Raw genomic sequence first — 17,759 nt, 5'->3', positions numbered from 1 at the left:
AATATTGCTATCACATTTTCTGAGCGTATGTTCTATCCACTACCAATTCAGTGGAATTTCAGTCGCAACGTCGAGCTGATGCGCTTTTTTATTGCAACAGCATGAAGATGTCAAAAGATGGAATAGCTTTGATAATCTTACACCCAACATCTAACTCAGAGTCGCCCTCGGGGGTGACTATGCTGCCAAGGTAGTAAAATTTCTACACTTTTGTACTGTTGCGCACCCACTGAAACCGGCTCTGATGTGATCTCATTGAGAAAGCAATATAAGCAGTCCCAAGCAAAAGTTTAAAATTTTCGGCCCTGGTGATAACTTACTCCTGTATGTATGCATCCCGTATGTAAATTCTATATGTTTGGGTGTATGAGAACTATCGATATCGATAACTATGGTTTGACAGCTGAGAATGTCAAACTGTTTTGACATCTTCGTTCAGTAAGGTTTGGCAAGCCAATATGAATCGTTAACGCCAGAACAACACTTCCAAATTGTGGAAATTTATTTTGAAAAAAAAAAAAAAATAAATCTGTTCACGAGGTTCATAGAGCACTGGCCGCATCATCGGTCCTTATTTTTTTGAAATGAGGAAGCAGCTGCGGTTACGGTAAATGGTGAGCACTATCGAGCTATGCTGACTGACTTCTTGTGTCCAAAAATTAATCAGCCGAAACTTGCCATACAGAGCGCTCAACAATCGATTTAATGCAATTTTCTGCTGTGTAGCTTAGCCATATTTATTGGATAAAGTAGTCAAAAATTGGACTCATCGAATGGCCCATACAACTTGCAGCCAGGGTGGACTTATGCCGGATATCATATTCAAAATAATAAATATTCTTATCTACTAGAAATTCATTTCGACAATATTTTTGGAGTATTTGTGGACTATGAACGATGACTAATTTGCGGCTGTGTTAGCCGCTTTATGCTGCTGATGAAGTTCATCAGATTTTTGATATCAAGACCTGCTATGTCAGCAGGCGCAGAAAAGAAGTGAGAAACCAAGATGCTTAAATCTTAATCCCGCGAGAGCGGAGCAGCTAATGAGCAGGTGCTGAGATAATTCCACCTCATCCTCCATACAGCTGACGCAAAAAGGACTCGAAGTAATTGCGAGTCTTACGGCATGTATACCCCTCGGATAGTGCCCCATGAGGATGCCCACAAAATTTGAGAGCTAAGAATTTGGACTAAGCGAGGGGGGATGAACTCAAAGTTTCTAAGGATGCTTGAGTGCCCATATGTCAGATTGAGCCTATAGCTTCGAACTCCTCAGTCTGATTACAGTACGTGCAGCGGCAATTTTGCCGTTATCAAACTTTTAAAAAACACTCGATATTTATCGTTACTGAAATAACTAACCCGCTAAAATTTCAAGAAAATTTTCTATTGGCAGTAGAAAACAGAGCAATATTTTTTTTCTTTATTTAGTCATATTTATTTACTCATACTTTGCTTTAGGCATACATATATATGCACTTCTATATATGCATTATGTATGTAGATTCGCACTCATACTCTTACATGTTGTTGCTTGGTAATTTTTTGTGTGTATGCATTTGTATATCGTAAAAAAAGCGTACATTAAACAAAAAAAAAATAATTTCTCAAATTTTAAACATAAATTTGGACTATTTATGACAATTTTGGGGAGATTTTTAAACTTATTTTAAAAAATGCCTTTATTTACTGAAATATATAATTTAATTTTATTCTTATTTAATTCAAGAAATTTTAGCACTCTTGCCGCCTATGAAGTTATGAAGTATTTTGTTCAAATTTAATATATGCCATCTTTTCTTTCTTATGGTAAAAAGTGTCAAATTAAAAGCAGAACTTCAGTCTCAATACTTTCATGGCTGTGTTCGTTTCAAATATTTAGAATAATAGGAGAATAAATACTGTTTAAAAACGACTTACAAAGTAGCGCCACTTTTCCTTTAATATAATATTAATCATATTTTTAAATGTAAATAACAAATGAGTAATCTCACATATACTTAAAAGAATGTTTGTTACATAAGTTCTTTGATCATGAAACCAATTTCGGATTTTTTGTTTTTATGACTATTTACTTTTTTTCCTTTAATTCTAATGGTCTTTTTGATCTCTTCACTCTGTATATCCTATGCGCATGTATGTATATTATGTAATATAAAAATATAAAAATATGAAAATATAAAAATACTAAATGTCTAGTATGAAATAAAATTACATTTATATCTTGTGCTAAAACTCAAAAACTGTCTATCTTAAAATTAAAACCGCAACTTCCGCCGACAGCCTTTATTGGAGTCTTTTTAGCTATGGGTGCAGATTCACAGAAAACCTAATTTCTATTTCCCTAATGCAAAGCGTACATGCGTATGTGTGTACATGTACTTTAGATATCAGCACGTCAGCGCCTAAATTTATGCATTCAAATATAGCAGCTAATGGAATATATGTAATAAATATAAAAATGTACACATGTGTGCATGTAGACATTATTAAAGCACATTTGATCTACCATAAAACCAAAAAAAAAAATAATAATAAAAATATTATAAGCAAAATTCGTATACGCTAGGAGTCCATAGCAAACAATTTTTTGTATGCATGTTTGTGTGCCCTGGCACATAGGGTGCATTTGTCGATTTCCTAACCTGTTATATTTATTAGCATAAACATAAGCACCATTGATATATAGCAATTGCGTCAGTACATTAGTATTACCCAGCGAATATTTAAGATTGCGAGTCAGTTTTTTTATTAACGCTTTCGCTATAGTTTTATGCCACCACCAAATAACAGATGGTTTTTGTTGGAGACTGTTTCATGACAGAGGCTGGGAATTGCCTTTTAAGCGGTAACGATTTGATTAATCCGCAGTGGGCGTAATGGAATGGACGCAAAAAAAAAAAAATGGAATAGAAAAGACGCTCACAGACGTATTATTAGACACAAGTTTCATGAACAGGTAGGTTTCCATTTCCGAATGACAAAAATTTGGCATAAAAACTGGCCTCTTTGACATTGACTAAATTTATAAATAAACACAAAGTTGTCCAATTATACTGTGTAATATCTAAATTTCGTCGATTTCGACTAGCACTTGCCGCTGCAGCGTCCTTTATAGAAAAACGGCGGCAGCATAGTCATGCAAATAATTTGTTATCCGTAAATCAGTGTTGGGCAAATTATTAATTACAAGGCGAGTAAAAATTAAAAACACTACAATTAACTAATCATTATTTGTTAATATTTTTATGAATTTCATTAAAAACTATTAATAAAAAAATACTGCCCAGAAAAAAATCGCTTAATCGTTTGGAAAAAAGTATGGATAAGAGTGTTTTGAGCACATTTGATTTGATATCCTTGGAGAAAATTTTTACTTCATTAAATTTTCTTAATTTTTGCTTTTCGGATCGAAAATTTGTGTGATAAAGCGTTTGGTACTCTGGATAGCAATATTAGAGGAAAATTTTCAGTATTCGGAAAATGTTTCAAGTATTCGAGGGATCCCGAGATTAACACAGGCTAAGCTAGTCCGTACTGGAAAATATGGGAAAACTGGGTACTGGAAAATATTGTCATCCCGGGTTTTTGGTATTCCACGATTGACACACTCATTTCGTACTCATCTTTCATTAATTCATTTTTATTTTATTTCAACTTTCTAAATGTAAGATTTCGCAAACACTTCTTGTTTGATAATCATATTGCAGTACATTTTCTACTATTTTGTTGGAAAATGTACCTTTCATGTTATCCGGGACCATATTTTCACCGGTAGTGATGTGAATGATGTATAGTTCTAACTTTTCCCCTTTTAAATCCAAATATATGTATTGACTTAGTAGTTTTGATGTCGGAGCGGTGACCATTTTTAGAAACATCGTTTTCTATCACTTGGTATTTCATGCCCAACATTTCGAATCTGGGCACTTTCCGCAGATAGTTACGCCCCAATATATTCGGCTACGGCGGCCGGACACACGCGTATATACAGATGAATACTATTTATGAGGAATTGCGTTCATTTTGTATCAATAAGAAGTACGGAATTTTGTTAACGTATGCAATAACTTCCAAATCTTGTAATACTTTTAGTTGAATTCGCTAAGATAAGTAGATTATTTATTTATTTTAATTGCTCAATGGAACAAGTAAGAAAGTTAATTGCAATTACTTTTTAGTAAATTAATACGTTGATTAAAAAATTTACTGATTAACGCCCAATACATTGATACATGTTTGTAGCCGATGTCCACTATGAGACAAACTCAATCTCAGTCCATTCTGATGCTGTGTGGGAAACTTTTCTTTCTTTCTCTTCTAAAACTAGTTTGAACTTTTCAAAAATGTTAGAAGCCCTCTGATTTCCACAGCACTAAAATCTTCCAGCTGAATCTACGTCTGCATAGAGCAGGATTGTGGCACTGAAAATGCGAGGTCGCCTCGCTTTTTCTCATTTCTCAATCGACTCTAAACAAATTCGAAGTATTTAGAATTTTTGAAAAATTTTCGAACATGGAGCAAATGTAGCCGAGTTCCTCATACGGCGAAAAATGCTTTTGAATTTGTATGGTATTTAGTTTCTAGAAACAAACTTTTATATGGTACATAACTTCAAAACAAGCCATTGTCATTTAAGAATTCGGGTTAGTGCAAAAATTTCTGGTTGAGGGCACAGAAAAATGCATAAAAACCAATTAAGTATTAACATTTGAACAATCTCAAATATCTATATATATAATTTTCATACAAATTTAAATAATTAAAAATATACTGATGGCTTAAAGTCAAAATTAAGACCTCAAAGAAAAGAACCAGGAATTAGAAAATACCAGGAATCAAATATAAAATAAAAAAAAAATACGGATGATAGTTATTGGCGCAATAGGATTGCGTTAAAATTAAAAAATTAAAAATATTAGAAAAAAAAAAATAAAAAAAAATATTAATTATGTTCATTTGAAAAATCAATGAACCAATAACAGAAATACTATATAGCTAAAAAAATTCGAATAATTAAAAATGTACTGACAATAGCTAGCCTTACAACTAAAATAAAAGCCAAAATACTCAAAATACGGTAAAAAATAATAAATAAGTGTAACGATAATGCAAGAGTCATTTACAAATAGAAAAATAAATAAATTTAAGTAATTAAAAGTTACCGTAGCTTAAAGCTAAATTGAAGAAAACAAAAATATTAAAAAAAAATCGAAAATTAAATTTTCTTCAATTCTTTCGTTGGGTGTAATGTTGCATTGCTGCCGGCAGACACACATATTTTATCTATTCAATGAGTTTTTCATCTCCATATTGAAGTCTATTCTCCCTCCCCGCCCTTTCTGTATGCCTGCGTGTGTCCCAGTTGGTTGTAGAAAACTTTAAGTGTGTGTGTGTTTATTTGGTTAACCAAATTTGCAGAGAGTATTTGAATATCCTCAACATTCTTCGAAGCAATCATCAATTTTCACTCCAATGCGTATTTTGTATTTATATCATTTTCATCCATTTGCTGTCTGTGTTATATTCTACATATTTTATGTATGAATGTACACTCGTGTGTGTACATTTCGATGGCTTTCGAAAAAAGCGACACAACTCAAAATTAACTCAAATTCGGAGTTTTGCCGTTAAAAGCAAAAATCAACTACAGAGTTTATATATGTTTATCTGGAAAAGCGTCATAAGCGAATCTTGAAGCAATTCTGAGAGATGGCGTTAGTGTCGTTTTGTCAGGTGATCGAATTGGCGCGTCACTTATCTAGAAAACTGACCCAACTCAGTATTTTGTATTTTTGAATTATGTCACTTTTCTCGAAAACCATCGAATTATATTTGTGACAGTAATGTGGTGGGTCGACATGGCGTATGATTAATATGAAAATTCTATAATTTAATACGTGTTGTTAGTGTACATGCATTCGATATACTAATAATTGGATAAATGATTGCTTGACTGTTTCATATCTTTAAGTATATAAACCTAAGCTATCTGATGTGTGGTTTAGCCAACTAACGGTCCGTGTGATATTCGATAATGTTAATTTAATGCTACATGAGCAACTACGTATCTACTATGCAAAGATACATACAGTTTTCGTTTAACTGACATCGACTGGCATTTCGCTTGTATGCATGCATATACAGTAAGTGTAAAATAAGTTTCCAAAGCCATATTTATATGTAAGAACGCCGCAAGTATATTAAAATTTGTGAACTTTACCTTACCATTTCAAATTACTGATATTTCAAAGTACAGATATTTAAATTTAGCGGGTACAAATTTTGTAGGTATTGGTCCTATTTTGAATCACTGTACAAAACAACGTGGAAAAAGTGTGTTTTTAATGCAACCAAATGGTGATAAATTCGCGCCTTCATTAAAAATATATGCACATATTTGTTAAATTTACAGAAATTTTCAATTTAATAGTAAAATTTGTATACACTCGTATATATTATATATATAAATAATTGGTGCGTACACCCTTTTTGGGTGTTTGGGCGAGCTCCTCCTCCTATTTGTAGTGTGCGTGTTGATGTTGTTCCACACAAATGGAGGGACTTACAGCTTTAAGACGACTCCGAATGGCAGATATTTTTTGTGAGGAGCATTTTCATGGTAGAAATACACTCGGAGGTTTGCCATTGCCTGCTGAGGGGCGACCGCTATTAGAAAAATGTTTTTTTTTTTCTTAATTTTGGTGTTTCACCGAGATTCGAACCGACGTTCTCTCTGTAAATTGCGAATGGTAGTCGCGCACCGACCCATTCGGCTACGGCACCCTATTCGTATAGCTCTCGAAAAAATTATGAAACCTCAACATTTGACAAATTTGCTCTAGTTTTTTTAAACTGAAATAATTTTGCTTTAAAAATATAGTTTATTTTATAATAAAATTCATATTACGCCAAGTCTTAAACTTTTTACGAAAATTAAAAAAATTCAATTCAAAATTTGAAAAATTTCAATTAAAATTTAGGTACGCAGTTTTATAGTACATGAAATTTTGGTGTAGTAAACAGGAAGTTTCGTATTTTTTTATTGACGGTATTGCGTATTTTCTCTATATAAAAAAAATTTGCTATATTTCTTTTATGGAAGGAAAGGGTGTTTATAGCGATTTTCTAGCACATTTAAGCTTCTCTTCTTCTTGTTTGGCGCGATAGCCGCTCAAGCGACAAAGCGCGCCAGTCGGAGGATGGTTTCATGTGTAGAGAAGTCCACGCAAGTGGGAAAAGTCCCTGGTCGCCATTCACTTGGAGAGGCTAGGACGATTCTTTTGCATACGCTTCAAACAACTCACAACTTCCGGGCTTCACCAAAGTTTCCTCTGGGTAGCTTCTGAACATCTATTTGAGAGCGAGCTAATGTGAGAAGGCGAAGCAGCCCAGGTTATCTGGTTGTGAGTTGGGTTTGAGACCCGCTACGATAAAATCATCCCGCAATGAAAACGAAAACAAAGCAACTTTGAACTAACACTATAATTTAAATGACTATAAAACAGCTTACCCATTTTTTATTCTGATTAAATGGCTTGAAGTTATCTTGAACAGTTTCCCAATTTTTAATTAATTTTTTTTTAATCAATTAATTTTTATATAAAAATGAACATTTCGATTTATGGTTAATGTTATTTTTTTTTAGGCAATGACATATACTCTTAAAAAGAATAAAAAGCATAAAAAAAGGAAAATAGTCAAAACTGCTGAAAATGTGGAGGTGCTATATGTTTTGTTGCGGACTGTATTTATAATTGGCGTGTATATCGTTACCTAATGAAAGAGGAAAACTAAGAAGAAACCATAATTTGCTTTGTAATAAGTGAAGTAAATAGTACTGGGTACTTTTTCGCACTCATCACAAATACGACAGATACTTGATTCTATCAATCGACACTAGAAAATGGTACTGAAATGATAATAAAGACTACAATGTGTCATGCAGTATACAGTGAGAGTTCGTAAGACCTGCATATCCAAATTTAAGAGCCTATCTGACGCTCTTCTGGAAGGAATTGTTTTGCCTGCTTCTATTCTAGACCATCTGGCCATCCAGTCTCATATGAAATCCATTGGCAATTTTCTCAATGCGGGCTTTGATAAGCCGCAGAAGGGTCTGGTTCTTGGAATTTTGCTTTAGTAGTTTGCCTCTTCGTTCCCGTCATTACCGTTCTTCCTTACTGCCGAAGTATTGAAGCCAGCGAAGTATTATTCAACGCGTTTTGACGTTATTGGGGGTGACTGCAGTGTGTATAAGGATACTTTGCTGTCGCAGTGGTACTAAAGAATGTGTCGAGTTTTCCCCTTTTCTACCTTCATTTTTAAATGCTGTAACGCACTCGCTTTAACCGAAAACGATACTATTTTATATTAAAAAAATTTGCTGATGATATACCTCTCACTGTTTGTTTGTGCAATCTACGCAGCTCGTATTCGTTGGGCGACAGGAGGAAAATCATTGAATTGCTATTACACAGGCCGACAAAATTTAACCAACATTCAGACCCAGAAACCAGACTATATATTTCCGAAGGTTTATGATGCGCTGAATCCAAATCTGGCCTCAGAATTGCTCTATCAGCTCTGGTTTTCGAGATATCCTAACCTAAAAGTGCAAAAAACCCCATTTTTGCCCATATTTGAGGTTATGTAGCCTTGCAGATGTTTTCTTTCACCAAAATTAAAGGATGGCATCTTTAAATACAATCCTTCTTTTTTCAAATGGCGTTTTGTTTGCTCAAATATCATTTTTTTTCGCAGAGATATCGCATTTTGAAATTTTCATGTTTTTTTGTATTTTTTGCACTTTTAGGTTAGGATATCTCGAAAACCAGAGCTGATAGAGCAATTCTGAGGCCAGATTTGGATTCAGCGCATCATAAACCTTCGGAAATATATAGTCTGGTTTCTGGGTCTGAATGTTGGTTAAATTTTGTCGGCCTAGTTCCATTAAACACGAAAGATACGATTATCGTAAAAACTCAAACTAATAAATTAATTTTAGTTATCAATCCGAATTTTGCATGGACAGAGAAGCAGATATTAGTTTAAATTATTTCGGATACTTTTCCTTGTAGACTAGTGTTATTAGAAAAAAATATAGAATTGGTAACTTATTTTTTCCACATACTGTATATAGTTATTCATGTTTGTATGTTTGTCTGAGTACTTACGTAAATGCATACATTCATATTTAGCTTTAATTCAAGTTAAAGGTGTAACTATCTAAAGCTTTACTTAAGATATCATTCTAATACCTATGAAATAATAATCGTTCCTAAGTCAGTTTTGAGTTATGCTAAAGGCCACAGGAATACTTAGAATACCATCGAACTTCTTTTGCTTAAAACTTGTTCAACATAAATTAATTTTCATGTAAAAAAGACCAAACCCAATGGTACAAAGAAACTTAATATTATATAACTTGAGCATCTATTATCTCCCCCTATTCTAAATATGTTGACTTAATTTTCTGCATAGAGCTTTTTTCTCTTTTTGTTTGTATTTTGCTCACAATATTTGTTTTCTAATGCCCTGACTAAAAAAAAACAATTAGGTAATTTCGTCAGAGATTCTCAAAAGGTTGTCACTTTGCCCAGCCGCATGCCGAGCAATCTACGCTGCTTCTTCGCACTCAATTTCGTCCAAATGGTGCTACTCCCTTCGACTAGCAAAAACTCATCACATAAATCATCTGGCTCCTTGGTGTAATGGAATTCTTCGCAATGGTATTTCTCTGAACGTGAGTCGCCAGATACGAAGCCGCTTTCAGGACGTGACAGCGAGGCCGTATGCCAAGGTAATTGCTGGAACCAACGTGCCACTTTCGCCGTCGATGAAAGCTAGAAAGCGAGAGAAAAGCAAAAATTAAATAATAAATCTAAAAATACAAGTACAAGTACATACTCGAACATATATGAAAAACGTGAAATGAGTAGTGATAAGCAGAATAGGAGTAGAGGAAAATAATAAAATCGCTCAGAATAAATGACTAACGATGATATCGTCTCGCAGTCAAGTATATTGATATGGATTGAGCAAAATAAAAGCTACGCCGCTTATAAAATATTTGCTTACAATTAGTCCTAAATTTATGAAGTGCGTGAGTTAATGTTTTTTGGTGCATACTAAACGATCTCGTGGGATTTTCGATGTCTGATTTTATTCAAAAATTTCTTCACTCTACTTGTTTTTTTTGTTTGCTCGCACATGTATGTGTATGTATGTGGGTGCTTGTGTTTGTTTACGCTTCCACTTGTTAGGCTGCTGATTCACTTTCATATCCTACTACAAGTAAACGCTTGAGCGCGTTGTGGTTCTTCTGCTGCGCGCAGACAGGCGTTACTGTGGAGCATGTGATAAATTGCGTCATTAAGCGCGGCGTCAAAAGGTGTGATGGCTGTGGAAGTGGCAGTAATTGAATACCAAAACAGTCAAGTTTTTGCGTATAAACAAATGTGTGGTTGCGAAAGGAAATCTCCCTCAATTAAAAAAGCTTTTTGCGCCTTCGTGAAATATTTCATTTGAATATTTCAATAAAGAGGTATTAGCGATTTAAGTTTTATTACTGTTGCCGCCATTAAACAATTTACCATTAATTTTGTGTGAATTTGTAGTGCACATACGTATGTACACGTGCGAGATTTTTAATACAGTGCCTACGATTTGATAAACATTTTGCCTTTTGCGAAATCAGTATTTTTATATTCAAAATTGTTTTATTACCATCTAAAGAGCAACATAATTTAGTTTAGTTGATATGTTATTATTATATTAAAATATATTATATAATAAAGTGCATAAAATAATGGAGCAGAAAAGCAGGAGTTATAGGTAGTACTTAAATTTATAGACAATTACAGCTAAAATAAAGCTGGATTCATATGTTATTATATCAGCTGCTTTTTTATCGATAACTATGGCTTGACAGCTGAGAATGGCAAACTGGGTTAACATTTCTGTTCAGTAAGGTTTGGCAAGTCATCATGAATCTTTTAACGCCAGCAAAACGATTCCGAATTCTTGAAAACAGACAAAGTTTGCAAAAGAAAAAATCTTAAAAAAAAAATTCATCAGGACAGCGCACAGTGTCAGAAGAGCATTCTGACAATGGCTAAGATCGATGAATTAAAGTTCGAATTGTTGAAGCATCCACTGTATTCACCAGATTTATTAGAATTTGCCTCTAGCGACTTTCATCTGCTTCCACACCCAAAAAATGCATGCGTGGAAAGCGTTTTTCATCAACTCATGAAGTCGTAACAGCTGTGGAAGCGTATTTTGCAGCCCTTCCAGATTGTCACTTCAGGGATGGAGTTTATAAATTGGAACAAGTGTATTGATGTGATGTTGACGGGGAACTGTTCTTGAACTCTGCAGCTCCTCCGATCTGGCTATAGGCGTCTCTCTTTTTATTCACAAAAATAACCACAAAACAACCTGGCTTTCGCCCGATAGCAAAACAGAAAATCAAATCGACCATATATGCATTAGCCGAAAATAGCGCAAATGTCTGCTAGATGTCAGAGTGAAGAGACGTGCATATATTACGCATCCATCAAACTAAAGGTCGCGCCAGCAAAAAATAATCGTAAGCCTTGTCAGAAACGCTTCAACATAAGCCAGCTGAAAGACGGCAATATAAAATCCCGTTTTCAAAAGGCTCTATCAGAAATCGAGACAACTGATGAGTTCCAGCATAGCAGTATCAACCGTAAATGGGAGCTGTTGAAATTCAGCCTCATCAATGTATGCGAATCCACCCTGGGCTTCATATATCCCAATAGTTAGCCCTGGATGACTGAGTCAACATGGTGCCTGATTGAGGAAAGGAGACGGGCAAAGAAAATGCGAGATCAAGCAAAGAGCCTTAACGACAAGCAGCAAGCTGCTCAAAATTACAACCAGCTCATAAAAACTGTGCAGAAAGCCTGTAGACAAGACAAACGCACTTGGATAAATGGGCTCGCGCACGAGGCCATACAAGCAGCTCAAGCCCAGAACACTCGCAAGCTATATGAAATAACAAGAAAAGTGTCGGGAGCTCGTCAAAAAACAACTCGTGCAATCAGCGCGAAAGATGGAAGTCTATTAACAACTGACGATGAGCAATTGCAAAGATGGAGAGAACACTTTGGTGAAATTCTTAATAAACAAAATTACTCAAATGGCGAAAATATTTTTTTCCCCACCATCCAAACAGGAAATACTCGCTGGAATAAAAGCGCTTAAAAACAATAAAGCTGCCGGCTGTGACCGTATACCAGCTGAAATGTTTAAGGCTTGTCCAGAACAGACTGCAAATCTTCTTCAGCCTATTTGCAATGCAATCTGGGGCGGAGAAGTGCTGACTGGTTACCGATGACTGGTTACAAGGTATATTAGTCCTCCTGCCGAAGAGAGGTGGCCTATCGCTCTACAAAAACTACAGAGCAATTATGCTGTTGTCAGTAGCGTCTAAGATCCAGTCCAGCTTACTGCTAAATCACTCGAAGGATTCCGACGAAACTAATATCTCTTGTACGCGCGCACTACACAACTTTAAATGCAGGATTTTGCACAATGGAAATCTGTTAGAAAGCATTCCCAACAGTGCTGGCATGTGGCAAGGCTGTCTGTTTGCTCTTTTATTGTTTTTAATTGTTATTGATGATATACTAAAAAGCTGTATTGAGGGGAAAGGAACAGGTGTTTATTTGAACATATCGAAGACCTTACGTAAGCTGATGATATATGCCTTTACTCCGTCAAACACACTGACATGCAGAACAAAATTGACGATCTGTCCTCAACCTCATTGAAGACAGGGCGAAAAATAAAACGCGAGAAAACGAAAGCCATGAAAATTCGATCCACTACCAGCCGCCCGTTCCTATTAAATGGTGACCCAATTGAGAACGTAGACATCTTTACTTACTTTAGTTGTATTATTGCCGCTGAAGACAGTGCGACATTAGAAGCTATCTTCGAGCATACAAAACTACGGATCTTTAAGACAAATGTACTATCAGTACTCTTGTATGGATTGGAAATCTGGCTCCCAAATAATTGGAGCAAAATGAAAATTCAAAGCTGTGTGAACAGATGTCAAAGCAGGATATTGAAGATCTGGTGGCACAACACCATAAGTAACAACGATCTACACGAGAGGTGCAAAATCCAGCCGGTAGCTAACATGATAAAACTGCGAAAATGGAGGTGGATTGGGCATACGCTTCGCAAGGACGCAAATGAAATCTGTCACCAAGCACTGGATTGGAGTCCGCAAGATTGGTCGTCCAAAAACATCTTGGAGGAGAACTGTACAGAAGGAAGTTGAAACGTCAGGAAAAACTTGGAACGAAAACAAGCTCCTTGCAAAAACTAGAATCAGATGGAGGGATTTTACTGAGGCCTTATGCTCCAGTGGGAGAAATAGGAACCGATGTTGATGATGATGTATTAATGTTCAAAGTGTCTATACTGAATAATAAAAAGTATTTCAAACCATGAAATTGTGTTTTTAGTATCGAAGTGCAAAACATATTAAATAACCGAGCACTGTGGGCAAAAAGTAAAGTGAATTTGGTTGTAAAATGAAAAATCTTTATTTATTCTTGTAAATCAATTTCATCCCCTTCAAAATAATCCCCTCTCGATGAAATACACTTATGCCAACGATTTTTCCAATCCCCGAAACATGCCAAATAGTCCATTTCCGGTATAGCCATCAGCACCTTCTTCGATTCAGCTTTTATCTCCTCAATCGACTCGAAACGCGTTCCCCGGAGTGATCTCTTGAGTTTTGGGAATAGCCAGAAGTCACACGGAGCCAAATCAGGCGGATACGGTGGTTGCGGAACGATATGCGTGGAATTTTTGGCGAAATGGTCACGAAGAATGAGTGCAGTGTGAGACGGTGCATTATCGTGATGCAAAAACCAAGAGTTGTTGGCCCATAATTCTGGTGTTTTTAGACGAATTGCTTCACGTAAACGAAGCATAATGCTCAAATAATATTCCTTATTAACAGTTTGGCCAGGTGGAAGGAATTCATAGTGCCCCACAGCACGCAAATCGAAAAAACTGTCATCATGACCTTTATTTTTGAACGACTTTGACGTGCTCTTTTCGGTCTGGCCTCGCCTTTAGCACGATATTCGCTTGATTGGTCGGTTGTTTCAGGGTCGTAAGCATAAATCCAAGTCTCATCTCCCATAATGATGCATTTGAGCTTGTCCTGATAGTCTGAAAGCATTGTTTCGACTTTTCCAAGAAATTGAGAGTTTTCGGTACCAAACGAGATTTGACTTTTCGTAGGCCCAAATGGTCTTTCAAAATGGTTTTCACAGATCCTTCTAATATTCAGCGCTCCAAGTCATCAACACGTTCTCGACCCTCTTTGAAGTCTCTGTACCACTTATAAACATTTTTCTGCGAGATGGTCGAATCACCAAATGCCTTCTGCAACATGCTAAACGTTTCCGCAGCCGATATTTCATTCCGCAAACAAAATTTGATGGCACTTCTCTGCTCAATCAAATCAGACATTGTAAAAATCGAAAAATGCACTCTTGGTCGTTTGGTAAACACAAGCGTAAATATATTACTGATAATGACATTCACATGAAAGTTTGCCCAGATGTTATTACAGTGCTGCCAACTCATGAAAAAAATAACTAGAGCGAAATTTTAATCCCGCGAAGTTTGATAGATAAATTCACCTTACTTTTTGTCCGCAGTATATATATAAAACAAAAACAATTTTGGAAGTTATCTTGTAAATAATTTTATTGGCTGACATTCCTAGAGCGCTCGATTTGGATCCCCACTTTTAGGCCTCTTTCGCCAAGAAATTAACTACAGAATGTAAACTTTAAGTTTTTGTACTCACTAACAAAACACTCCATGTGTACCCGATTTCACCTTAGCCATTCAAGACTTATTCACAAATACTCAAGTGTGGCCTTCTGATATTTTATAAAATATGTAGAAACCTGCATGAAATGTGTCTGTTTTGACTGCAACTTGGCGTTTTCATCGTTTTAGACAGTGCCCAAGCATCCGAAATTATTACCAAAAGATCTATGCTCGGTAGGAACGGCAGCAAAGCTTACAACTTCGACTACTGGTACTAGAACCTACGTTCCCTTATGATGCTACGTTCCGGCCGAGTACGATATATTTTAATATCTATGTTTAACTTAACTTGAGTGAAATTATGTGACCTTGAAGTGAAAATTTAAAAACGAGCATAAAATTGTTAAAACTTAATACTTTATTACTTAATCATTTATAGGTATAATGGCAACTTTTTTAAACAATCAATTAACCGTTACAAATCATTAATACTAGATACCGTTGATTGTATATTCAAGTAAATTTAACAATAAACAAACTTCATAATAGAATTATTATATTTAACACTAAAATATTTTCTTGTGATGCCCCCATTACAGATCAGTATTCTAAGGATTTACAAGACTCTGGGTTGATGATATGTATGTGGTTAAGAGCATTCCAGGTCGCTAATAAATTATAATGCGAATGCCTATATGTATATTACATGTATATATGTATGCATGTATGTATGTATGCAGAGAAGGTACATGTGTAGTATACATACATTTGAAATACTAAAATTTATTGAGCGGGAGTTTTGAGTAAAATTTTCAATGTTTAGGCTTAAATAAAACACTGTGCAAGTTCAAAATTTGGCAAAGGTTTTGATAGTTAATCTTATTTAATTAAGGGTCCATGTTTTATCCGACTGGCTCCAGCTTACGAGATAATGGTATTTGGAAAATTTCCCTTTTCCCTTGGATCCACTGAGAGCTCATTTAGAAACGACCTTACGGCATTCATTTTGAAATCGAAAACCATATAAATCTTAATGTATATTTAATATACCAAGAAAAAACCAGAAATGTGTGTTTAATTCAAAAAAAATTTGTTTAAATTTTTTGTTTAAAAAATTTGTTTAAATTTTAACTTTTTTGTAGGTAACTCTCTAATATTAGTGCTATTCCGTTAAAATTTTACACCGCACTCTTTTTTAATATAATTTCAGTTATTTCTGAAAATCCTCTAGATCGAATCTTTTTAAAATGTGCTGTAAAGGTGGTTTCCAAATGAGCTTTCAGAGAGTTATTTCGAAAACTGGAGCAAATCTAAATAAAAATTCAACGACGTTCTGAATTTAGAAGCTCCAACTAAGTGAGATCAACAACCAAAACTCAAAATGTAAATTGAGAATCCGAGCACAGTGCAGTAAGAGAAATTTGTTTTATTGGTACTAAAATTTTATGATAATATTACATTTAACGCGTGATAACAATTGCAATACAATTTACAACAATACGAATAATACCTAAATAATGCATCTGCCACTTAAGTTGTTAATGTAAATTTATAATTCACAACTATAAAACTATCAACCAATTTATTTTTGTTAATTTCACTTCATATCAGTATAAAGTGGGAAATAATCATTTTTAACTAGTTTTATAATCTAAGTATGTGAGATATAATGAAATAAGAAAGAAATTGTGAATAATAATTGAGAAAGATCTTTTACTTTGATATGAAGCTGTGTCTACTTTAAGTAGAGCAGTTTGCATTGATATGGTTGAAAAAAATCGCGTGTGTATTACACATATGTATGTATGTATTAGATGATATAAGAAGTTCAGAGCATTCTCGGCGATTGACTTACAGGTGCATGCCTAATGGAATAAGATCTCACATCTGACTCCACGATTTCCATGATTTTAATGATATTTCTGACGATTGGCCTATCCAGTGCGTGCCTCATATTCGACGCCCACATTACCCAAAAATAATCGATGGAACCCCCGCTTTGCTATTGAAGTTGATACTGTATACAACACAATATTTTTTGGCCACCTGATCCGACTTTTCACCTTGGCCTTAGTTGCACTGAAATATTGTATGTTTCGAGTTTTCTCTTATTTTACCTCGATTTTGGAACGCTGTAACACACAACTGGCTTCAGCGAATATACACCCTTAAATCGGCGAGTGCCAGAGACCTCGTTTTAACTCTTCATCGATATGTACATATAATTTATATATTCACAAGGTCTGTCTTATCATACCATCTATAAGAAATAGAGCGCTTAATTGCTAATATTTTACATTCGTTATCAATAGGGCAAGCCATCTTTAACTCCTAAAGTGTAACGTTATTTTATATACTTTAAAGGTAATCCTCGTCGTTCTTTTTATTTTCGATTTTGTTTATGAAAAATGTAGCATTCAAGTTTGCCACACTACTTTTAGTAATAATGAACTTTAACAAGAAATAAAAGAGTGTCCAATACGAGTACATGAAGCAATAACGAAAGGTGATGTAAGATGTATAATTTTCACTCCGCGTCAGCCATCTTGTGCTACATAATAAAGCCGTGATGCCCTCTTGGAAAAGAAAATTCGAAAGAAAAAGTACTTAAAGCATAGAAATGAAAACATTTGCTAAAAAAGTTAGTAAGCAAATCTGTTGTTGTTGTGGCGCAAAACGTGGTGAAGTTTGTTCATGTCCCAAAAAACAAAATGGCACTTCATTGAAACTAGCGAAAAAGTTTGCGTGTATCGAATTTCGAGATCGGGGCAGATCGGAAGAGGACGAAGTTGCCTAGCGATGCTCTTTTGATGCCTATCGAAATTTGGCATTGCCCGAATGAGCCCGAGAGGGAACATCTTTCAATTGACGATTCTATGCAAACAGAGTGAATCTTTTTTTTATTTAAAAGGTGC

The sequence above is a fragment of the Anastrepha obliqua genome, chromosome 3 (assembly GCF_027943255.1).
Source record: "Anastrepha obliqua isolate idAnaObli1 chromosome 3, idAnaObli1_1.0, whole genome shotgun sequence".
In the NCBI taxonomy this organism is placed as follows: Eukaryota; Metazoa; Arthropoda; class Insecta; order Diptera; family Tephritidae; genus Anastrepha; species Anastrepha obliqua.
Note: the sequence above shows the minus strand (reverse complement) of the source record.